This window comes from Equus quagga, chromosome 11, assembly GCF_021613505.1.
Source record: "Equus quagga isolate Etosha38 chromosome 11, UCLA_HA_Equagga_1.0, whole genome shotgun sequence".
Classification (NCBI taxonomy): Eukaryota; Metazoa; Chordata; class Mammalia; order Perissodactyla; family Equidae; genus Equus; species Equus quagga.
Genome location: NC_060277.1, coordinates 75,175,425 through 75,186,211, shown reverse-complemented (window position 1 = coordinate 75,186,211; position 10,787 = coordinate 75,175,425). Strand labels below are relative to the sequence as shown.

Below are 10,787 nucleotides of genomic sequence, written 5' to 3'. Positions count from 1 at the left end.
AGAACTGCAATGCTGCTCCTCTGCCTCCCACATTCTCCATATGGTATGGAATCCAGCATTCTCTGACCATCTCACCTTCAGACGTCAACTTCCTTGCTCAGTATGGGGAAAGCAGAGGTTCTGTTTTCCATTTTCTCCCCAGTGTTTCTCTTTACAGGGGCTCCTTGGCATCATGTGCTCCTCCCACTCTTCCCCTCCCCAGATTCTGACTCCTGTAAAATCTGTCCTTTTTCCCTCCTGCCTTCTTTGAGACTTCAGGCTCTCCCCAGGGGAGCCAGTATAATGGGTTTTAAAGAGTGTGGATGTGTGGGAGATAGTCCAAGTTTGAATCTTAGCCCTGTCACTTATTCTTGTGCGATCTTGGATTAGTTCCTTAATTTCTCCAAGCATCGTTTCCTCATCCATGAAATGAACCTTGTAGGTTGTTGTTGGAATTAAACGGGCTAGTGCTGAAAAGTCTTTAGCACCGAGCTCAGCATGTGGTACCTCCGTGGCAAATGCACTGTTAAATGCACTACTTGCCCAGGTGGATCTTGCTCCCAAATCTACCCACCTCCCCCATGGTATAGTCCTGCCAGAAGGAATCCTCTGGTCCAGTGTGACGCCCCAGCACAGAGGGACCTCAGCAGGGTGGACAGTGATGTCCATAGACACCTGAGTCCCAACGTACACTCCAGGAAGCCCTGGTCCTCCATTCTCACTTCCCTTTCGAAACCTCACTGTGCAGGTCCAGCCACGTTGAAGCACAGTAGCAACTGAAACACACATGCACAGCCCTCCCGAGAACGAGCACGAATTATCACTGAGGATCCTCTAAATCCTTAAAGTCAGCATATCCTTCTTTCTCCTCATCGGCTCATTGACAACCTGCCTCTCTCTCCTGCAAAGGAGTTAGTGCTTGGCTCTTAGAACACGTTTTAGCTGGTTTCCTCAACCGCTGCTTTCAACTCGCCCCTCCACACCTCCAGCACAGGAAAGGGGCCCATTTTGGAGTCACACACACTTTCTGAGGTCTCATTTCTAATTACACAAGGATCCTGTTGATGCTTTGAGATGTACACTCCTAAAGACTGCATTATATTTGCATACTTTTCCGTCTAGCCCTAGGGGGTGGGAAAGAGAGAGTTCATTCTTCCAGTGCATTATTTTCCTTCAAGTACTGTATACAACATTAACCTTAATTCCCAAGGACCCAGATGCACTGCCATTTGCTGTCATTTTGATCATGGCGGATAGCGGTCCTTTTTGGTGAAAATAGGAACGATAACAAGTTTTCACATATTGAGGTAGATGGGGAAGCCAGTAAGGTTTGAATCTGATTTGAACTAAAACTGGTTTTCCAAGAGCAGCCTGACTTATGTCCCACTGGACATGCACTGTACATCTGCTTCAAACACTTTCCCAAAGCAAAGCATGCACTCTTTTAAGATCAGGATGTGACGCCTCCCTCTCTCTGATGCTGATGCCAGTCCTTCTTTGAAAATGAGCTTTTCTTCCCAGAGAACCAACTTCATGTTGATGTGCTCTGTCTGTGCTAAACTGTGGCAAAACATCCCCTTGTGACGTTGGGAAAAAACAATTGCATTCCTCTCATGCTTGATGAATGTTCTTTGTTCTAAGACAGAATATGACCATGCTGTAAGCCACACTTCCCTGGAGTGCTTTCTTCCCTCGGGAAGGGAGCACTTCCGGACTAGTCCTCACATGAGGCTCAATAATAACGCTTGAACTTTCTTATTTATAGATTAGTTGTTGATTATTTGTATCGACGCTCACCCCTCTCCTTCTCCACAGACCAGCCTGTAACACCCACCAGCACCATCCCCAACCCCCCAACATATCCCTAAGAAGTTCTCTCTCCTGCTCCAAAATCAGGAACCATCTACTCCAGCAGAGGCCGTGGAGCAGCTTGAATGGGACAGCATGTAAAGATCTGGTTTCAGGGCACAGAGGTAATTAGGGAAATTTGGATGTGAAACAATGGGGCAAAGACAGAGCCATAGTCTGCCAAATGCTCCCTGTGCCTGCTGCTTTCTGAGACAATCAGGAAGCTTAGATTAGAGGTAGGACAAAGGGACTCCCACCAGGACCTCAAACTGCCCTAGTTAATCTCTAACCAAACCCACCTTCACTCAGGCCCAGATTTTATTTGCATGAAGGAAAGACGAGAGCAAGTCAGTCTTTGCAAGGACAGGAGAGAAGTGGCCGCTGGCGTTGACAATGACGCATCAGTAGCACCTGCTTGACCGGTAACCCCTGTGGCCACCAGTGCCTTGTGTCTGGTCTCCACTAACCACGGGCCAGCTTTCCAGCCTGGGAGCTCGGCACCTGCTTCACTTCCTGTCCTTCGTCACTTAACTCTTTCCCCAAAAGGGAGGGCCAGAGAATCCCAAACACTTGGCTCTTTGTTCAGAACTTTCAGGGAAGTTTGGGCGGGAAAGGAACTTTCCCCGCCAGGATAGACAAGTGCTGTGGACTCTGTGGATTTTGTTTATCTGTGCTGTGCCCTCACATTCATTAGGAAAACTGGGCTTGGTCCTAATAACTGGATTTGTGCTGGGGACAAGGGAAGGTTTGTCTCGATGGCCACGTGTCTCCCAGTGGGATCCTCTCTTTAGGCAGAGTCTGTGGTCAAGCCCTGCGGGGATCAGAGGGCTGCACAGGCAGAGGTGCAGCCTACGCACTCCCCAAGGAGACACCACAGGCCTGGTCAGCCCTGGACCCTCTTGAGCACCCCAGCCTCAGGGGATGCTGGCCACCCATGCTCATGGAACAGGGCAGGAAAAGGAAAGGAGGGCACATTTCCTGGGGAAACTGGCCCACTCATCAGGGAGCTCTGGAGGAATCCTGCTGGCATCACCAGAGGCTTCTTTTTCCCTTCTCCAGCCACACCACCCTCCTGGAGGAATTCTCCAGCGAGGTCAGCTGGGGTCTGAGCTACCTGCCAGGGGAGCACCTCGAGGTTTTACCAGGCAACCAGCTGGTTCAGGTCCAAGGCATCTTAGAGGGAGTGCTGGATGGCCCTGCACCCCACCAGCCTGTGTGCCTGGAGACCCTCGACGAGAGCGGTGAACCCTCTGCACGGGAGCCTCAGCTGAGGCAGCCCCAGCATCTCCTCGCATACCCCCCAATCTGGCTGACGGGCTGGGCCCAGGCCTGTGCTGCGGGCAGCTAACCCTGTCCTTCCTGCTGAGTGGGTGGGCCACCCCAGCCTGCAATAAAGCAGCTTTGCAAACACTCCTCACCCGGCGGGCAGGACAGAAAGAAGGGACGCTTCTTTGGGGCCATCTGCCCAACATCAAAAGCTGGGGAGTCTTTTTCCATTCGTTCTTTTGCCCACCCAGACACTTTTGTTTTTGATCGACTGATTCAATTATTTTTCCTTTGAAATTATAACTGGTCACATCTATATACCAGGCAGGCCCTGGGGTACAAAAAGGAATGAGACTCAGTGTCTGCCCTCAGAAGTCTCACTACCTAGTACCGGAGACAGACATAAAGAATATTCATAATAAATATTATTATAATACAAACAGTAGCAGCTAGCATTTGCTGGGTAATTACTACATGCCAGTATTTTACATGCATTGTCTCTTTAGTCCCCACAATAGACCTGTGTGTGCAGCTTGCTTGGTGACATTATAGAGAAATGTGGAAACCGTGTAAAGAAGATGAGCTCTGAAGGCTCAAGTCCCCGACCCATCACTTACTAGCTGTGACCTTGGGCACAGGAGTCAACCTCTCAGGATTTCTTCCCTTGTCTCCAAAACAGAGATAGCAGAGCCTTGCTTGTGGGGTTGTTGGATCCTGATGAAATAACGTAATACTAATATTTTACCTAATATTTCTGGAGCACTTGAGTACCAGACACTGTACCATTGCACACGCACTATTTCAGTCAATGCTCCTAAAAACCCAGAGAGACAGGCTTTGTGATCACATCCATTTCACAGAGATGGAACCAGGGCACAGAGGGATCAGTCGCCAGCTGGTAAGTGGGGAGCCAGAGTTTGAAACCGTGTCTCCTGGCTCCACGGTCCATGCTGTTACCACCCTGGATGCTGTCTCTGGGGCACATTGAGACTGACCACATCACTTTGAGCTGATTTGTTGCTTATCCAGCACCTCTGGGAATGGCATCCCAGGGGACTGCAGTCACGGGCTTTTCTCTAAATGAATACCTGCCCTCTGGGGTGTACATCAGTGTTTGGTGGCTTTAGTCACTGTGAGTCTGTTGTTCACCTGTGAGTATCCTGCTAAAGGTCAGATCTGGGTCCGAGAGGGACTGGACTCTGGTCCGCGGTTCATTTTGCAGGATTGTGTCAACATGGGTGCCCTTTGGAGGGCTGTTATTCAGCCTTTCCTGATAGCGCTATCTCTGGGCACCACCTTCATAAACACAATTTGGGCACATGAGCCCTTTTGCTGTTCCTGGAGTCAGAACTGTGTCTTCTCTCCCCTGCAGCTGGAAGGTGGAGGGTGTGCGCCCCAGAGGTCTCAATGGGGCTTCATTTTCCATCCTGATTTCTTCCGTCTCTATCCAGGCAGCTACTGGGTCAAGGACAAGCGTCTGGCCCCTGCTCACTCAGCCAGGCCCTCACCTACTTACTGGACATCACCACACCCCCAACCCAAGAGCTTCTCTGAAAGCTGGCCCAGCTGGCCACGAAAGACGCTGAGAGGCAGAGGCTTGAGATCCTGTGCCAAGTGAAGGAGGGGGCTGGTGGGTGAGGTAGGGACGTTTTTCAGAGTTGGGGGAGCCAGAGCCCAGAGATGGTCTTTAATGTCCAAGGGGGATCCCCGCCAGGATCCCAGAGTGAGACCTGTCAAAGGCTGCTGGGACATCAGCCATTGTCTACTATCCTATCTCTAAAACAGAGTTGTGTTGAGTGAACTGAATTTTTCTGAGTGTCTGCAGGATGCAACCGAAGTGCTTCTTCAGAAATTAGCTAGAAAAGGGGAGCTGCTATTTCTTGTCTGTCTTTATATTCCCCAAACCTGGAACACGCCTGGAACTTAGGAAGTGTTAAAGGATGGATGGTGTGGATGAATGGATAAGTGGACATAGTGACAGATGAGTAATTGTATTAATAAACTAATGGGAGAATGCATTAACTCACTGGCCACTTTCTAAGCCCCAGTCTTTGTGAAGGCACTGAATGTTATTATTACCATCATCATTATTGCTAATTATATTGATTCCAGTCACCTCCACTGCCATTATCCTATGGCTTCACTGTACTATCTTGGTGCACATTTTCTTGTTTAATTCTCACAGTGTCTCTGTGAGGTAGGTTATACTATCCTCATCTCACAAAGGTTAAGTAACTGAGACAAGATGCCAGAGCTAGTGAGGGCATTCAGTAAAGATTTGAACTGAGGTCTGTATGATTCCAAAGCCTTTCCCAAAATTATAATAAAGATCTGACTCCTGCCCACAAGTTGCTGATAGTGAAGTTCCAAGCACATGAATTAGATGAATGCTTCTCTCTGGCCTGTGTTCCTCAGGACAGGAACTGTTTCCTCTCCAGCTTGGTCGTCTCAGCACCCTGGACAGCGCCTCGAACTTCCAGGTGTTTGGTGAGGGAGGGAATGAATAAATGAATGAATGAATACTGGATTGTGACAGCCTCTTCCCTCAGTGTGGGGCAGGCACCCTGAGTGACTCACACTGCTGTTGGCTTTCAGCCCTCAGAGTACAACAAGTAGAAGTTTACCAACAGCCCCTCATTCCTGGAGGTGTTGGAGGAGTTCGCGTCCCTGCGGGCGTCTGCTGGCTTCCTGCTCTCCCAGCTCCCTATTCTGAAACCCCGGTGCTACTCCATCAGCTCCTCCAGGGACTGCACACCCAAGGAGGTCCACCTCACCATGGCCGTGCTCAGGTACCGCACCAGAGGTAAGGCTGGGGCACAGGCTCTGGGGCCGTCCAACTCTGCTATTTACGGACAGCTCTCCAACATCTCTGAGCTTTGGTCTCATCAGTTAGACACCCACCTTCCAGAGTAGTTAACAGCAGGAGGAGGCGTGTGGGAGAGAATACTATGAGCTAGGCACTGAGCTAACCCTATTGTATGTGTATTATCAGTAACCATGTGAGATGGGGACTGTGTGCATTTTACAGGTGAGGAAACTGAGGCACAATGAGTTTAAGCCATTTGCTTAAAGTCACACTATTAGCAAGTAATAACTGAGATTCAGACCCAGGTAGTCTGACTGCTGAGTCAAAGTTCTTCACCACCCCACTCCACTCTTACTACTATGGGGAGGATTTAGTGGGATCAAACGTGAAAAACCCCCAGTCCCAGCAGGAGCCCAATGAGTCTTCATCTTCCTGAGAGTCCAGCTGAATACAGGGGTGATTCTGTCTGGATTGTTCATTGACGCCCTCACTCAGCGATGATTTATTTCATAAGTCTCTATGCGTGGCACCACCATGGCTGTGGAAATATAGCACATGTAGCCTCTGCCCTCATGGAGCTTCTCAACTAGAGGGGACAATGAAGAGAGGGCATGGAAATAGACGATTGTCATTATGTGAGTGATAAGGAGATCATAGGCGGCTTTGAGGAAAGAGGATGTGGGATGGACTCACATAGGCTGGAAGGTCGAAACCGTGACCAGTAGGGTTGGCTCCACTGCTGGGTGAACCATGCCCCTGCCCTGCCCTCTGTAACTGAGTGTTTCCTGGGTTGGCAAACCTGGGAGCTGGCCCACACCTCAGATCCCTCTGGGCTCTGAGAGGCTCAGTCACATAACTTCTAAAAAGTGAGCAGAGGCTGTCTGTGTCCTGCTGGAGACCATCCGCCCAGGCCAAGTCTCCATCCTCAGACCAGGAGACTACAGGCAGGCACGTCCTGTGAGAACAAGATTCCACCCAGAGGAAAAGAAAAGGGATTTCTCAAGTTGGTTGAAGGTCCCTTCTAATAGTGGGCCATTGGGAAGGGAATGTAACCCAGAGAAAGGTGGGATTTCTGGAAGCCCAAGAGGGAACACTGGGGGAGACAGAGCAGACGGAATGCTCAGGAGGTTGTCCCTCATGCAGGGTTCCTACCAGCAGGGGCCATACTGGTGAGACGCTCTGGGGCAGTGACTGTGGCTACCCTGTGGGGCCACTTTATGCTACTGTCATTGGACCTGAGTGCCAGGCTGGGCGGGTCCTGGAGAAGCTCTTGGAGGGAGCACTGGGGTAGGAGTCGGGGAAGCTGAGCTGTGACCTGACTCCACTGCTGCCTGAGTGACCTTGTACAGCCCACTTTCCCTCTCTGAGACCCAGTTTCTGCAGTGGCAATGGGAAAGGTTTGCACACTCTCTAGTCCCTTCCAGCCATCACCAGCTCTGGGTGTCTAGAGGGTGGATCTCAGAACCCGGAGGAAAACAGCCCATCATTAAATCAGCAGAGCTCCTGAGTGGGCTGTTGCAGGAGGCGCATCACTGTGGGAGGAGCTGCTGGGACAGGTCCCGCATGGCCATTGGGGGTGATGTTGGTCAGGTCTGTACTGTCTTTGCAGATGGTCAGGGTCCCCTGCATCATGGCGTCTGCAGCACATGGCTCAGCAGCCTGAAGCCCCAAGACCAAGAGCCCTGCTTTGTGCGAAGGTAAGTCCTTCTCCGCTCTCTCCATTGTGGAGCCACTGGCCCAGGGGCATTCTGGGTCGAAAGGGAGGGATCTGAGGACTGGATGCCACTCTGGGCCTCTTGGCCCATGAAGAAGGCGCTGGGCTCACACTGGGCCTCTCCATCCTACAGCCTGCTATGGAGTGCGACCCAATCTCTAGCAGGGACAGAGATGCCAGTTGTGGGGGGGCCCAGAGAACAATGACACTCAGCCCTTTCTCAAAAGGCCCCCAGGGAGAGGTGATGGTGTGCCTGGACAGGGGAATGATGCAGCCTGCTGGACTTGGGAAATCTAATTTAAGCTCCGTGTCCCCACTGCTGAACACCACCACCCCCAACTACAGCCCCAGCTCCCCAGCCCCTGTCCTGGATGTGCATCAGGCCAGGGTGTCTGAGGACTAGGGTCTCTATCCTTCTGTCCCCTTCAGGGCCAGTGGCTTTCTGCTCCCTGAGAACCCGTCTCATCCTTGCATCCTCATCGGGCCTAGTACGGGCATTGCCCCCTTCCACAGTTTCTGCCTGCAGTGGCTCCAGGATGGTGAGAACAGAGATACAGCTGGAGGGCTCCTGGGGGGCGGGGTGGGGGCACTTGTTGGCCAGCACCAGCCTGGGAGCAGGACAGGCGCTGTGGGGCAGTTGTGCCATGCTCCCACAAAAGTCTCCTGGGCCCGCTCCCAAGTTTGCCTCAGCCTGTGTGGACAAGTGATCTGAACGCCCTGGGCCTCAGTTTCCTCATCTGTAAAGGGGGGACAATACTAGACCAGATGCTTGTGGGGATGAAATGAGATTTCAAGTTGCGCGCCCAGCTCCTCAGGCCCTGAGCAGGAGCCCGCCCTCTGGTGGCCACCCTGGTAACTGCATCTCGCTGGGTCTTGCAGGGCTCCAAGGTGGCCACATGACCCTGATGTTCGGGTGCCACCACCCAGATGAGGACCACCTCTATCAGGAGGAGATGCTGGAGATGGCCTGGAAGGGGGTGCTGCATGAAGTGCACACAGCCTGTCCTCGCCTGTCTGGCCAGCCCAAGGTAAAGACAGCCACTGCCCAGGCAGTGGGGGAGCCTTCAAAGCACAGACTATGGGGGGTGCCTGACTCCCCACACACCCCTCACCCCTCTGAGCCTTCATCTCCTCAGCTCTAAATGGGAGGTGGGTAGATATTACGTTCACTCTTCCAGGAGAAGAGACAGGCCCCGAGACGTTCAGGACTGAGTCAGGGACACACGGTGGGTTCATCCCAGTGCCCAGCCCCCTGAAGGTCCTCCTCCCGGGATATGTGACTGCCCGGGGAGAGGTGGTGCAGGCCAGCTTCACGCTCAAGCACAGCAAGGCTGGAGGGCAGCCGCTGCTCCCACCATGGCACATGAGCTCTGCTGCCCCAGGGGGCACTTTGCACCATGAGCGTGGGGAGTCAGGAAGGCTCTTGGCTCAGCCCTTGTGCACTTGCCCCATCCCAGCTCCTCCCAGACCCAGCGCTCCACACCAATTGCTGAGGTCACTGGCATCTTGTGTGGAACAAGAACAGAGAGTCCCCGATGGACTCCTGGACTTCCATGTGACTGGGCAGCCCAGGGCTCTGTGCCCTGCTCTGAATGACAGTGGGGATCCCAGGGACAGTCTGCCCCAAGAGGCTCCCTTTTGTAGGGAGTGGGCACCTGGGCCTCACTGGGCAGGGGCAGTGGGTCGAGGGATGCTTCTTTGAAATCTGGAAAATTCTGAGTAAATCCGGGAGCCCCACTGGGCGGTCAGCTCCTTGTGGTCAATGTCCATCTCTGCAGCCCCAGCCCAGGCCTGGCTGGGTAGGGTGTCAGTGCATCTCCGCATCCCAAGCCTGGTCCCCATGCCTGGCTTTGAGGGTGCTCACCCTGCACTCGAAGATGCAACCAATCGTGCCCCTTGCCCACCTCCCCATGGCCAGCAGGCCTGATTGCAAGCTTCACCCCCAGCGACAGGGGCCCGGACCCACCATCTCCTCTGGTTTCAGGTCTACGTTCAAGACATCCTGCTGCAACAGCTGGCCAGCGAGGTGCTCCATGTGCTGCATGAGGAGTAAGGCCACATCTATGTCTGTGGGGATGTGCTCATGGCCCGGGACATGGCCCACACCCTGAAGCAGCTGGTGGCTGCCAAGCTGAGCCTGAGTGAGGAGCAGGGCAGGGGCCACTTTTTCCAGCTTAAGGCACAGCAGCTGGCATGCGGGCTAAGGATGGAGGTCAAGGGCACTGGCCAGGGAGCCAGGACTCCAGAGTTAGGCTCAGAACAGTCCTGGACCCCAAAGGAATCCTACAGGTGGCTGGAGGTCAGGGCTGGCTGGGTAATGAGAGGCCAGACTGTGCATCCTGGTATGTTGCTCAGTTTAACAGAGGCAAACGCCTTGCTTTATGACAAGACTTCTCAGAGCCTCTGTGCATCGTGACATTTCGAGGTGGGAGCAAGTACGCAGCATGTCCCAGATGCATTTATCTCAGAGCCACATTTCCTGGAGCCTCTGGAGGGACAAGTTCTAGGCAGGCCTCACTGGTCATCATAAGCTTGGGGAGATGCTTAGACGTTCACACCAGAGCAGGGGCCTATGGGAAGGAAAGAGCTGAGTTTAGGTCCAGCATGATCTAAGCAGGTCAGTGGGAAGGCAATGGCTCAGGGGTGTACGTGTGACAGGGAAGCAGGGAGACCAGGGGCTCGTCCCAGCCTGGACCTGATAAATGAGAGGCAGCTGGAGCAGCAGAGCTGACACACTGGTCTCTGTTTTCCCGTAAAGAGCCAAAAGCGCTACCATGAAGACATCTTTGGTGCCGTAGTTCCCTACAAGCTGAGAAAGGATGGGGCCACAGGGCAGCCGAGCCATCCCAGAGTGCCATCGGCCCCCAGGAAAAGTTAAAGCTGCTGCCGCAGAATTCAGTGACAGAGTCAACTCTGGATTACAGCCGGCAGAGATGGAGGGAAATTATCCCCAGCCTCACATCTTATTCCCCATCTCCTTCCCCCTAACCCTTTACTTGACCTGCTACAAAGTAGCAGCCTGGACTGAGTGGAACCTCCTGTCTGTCTTGAGTCCACCCGTCCCCGGATAATGCAGAGTTGGGGCCTCCCTGGTCCTTGGAGACAATCTGCAATGCCAGGCACGTCAAGTGGGAGAGGATGGAACCGGCTTCTGATTGCACCTCTTGGAGTGAC

At 53.0% G+C, this 10,787-nt stretch overlaps 1 pseudogene; it reads left to right on the top strand.

The window, feature by feature from the left end:
* Positions 1-1,633: 1,633 nt before the first annotated feature.
* On the top strand, positions 1,634-10,491 carry LOC124247224 (nitric oxide synthase, inducible-like; annotated as a pseudogene).
* The last annotated feature ends 296 nt before the right edge of the window (positions 10,492-10,787 follow it).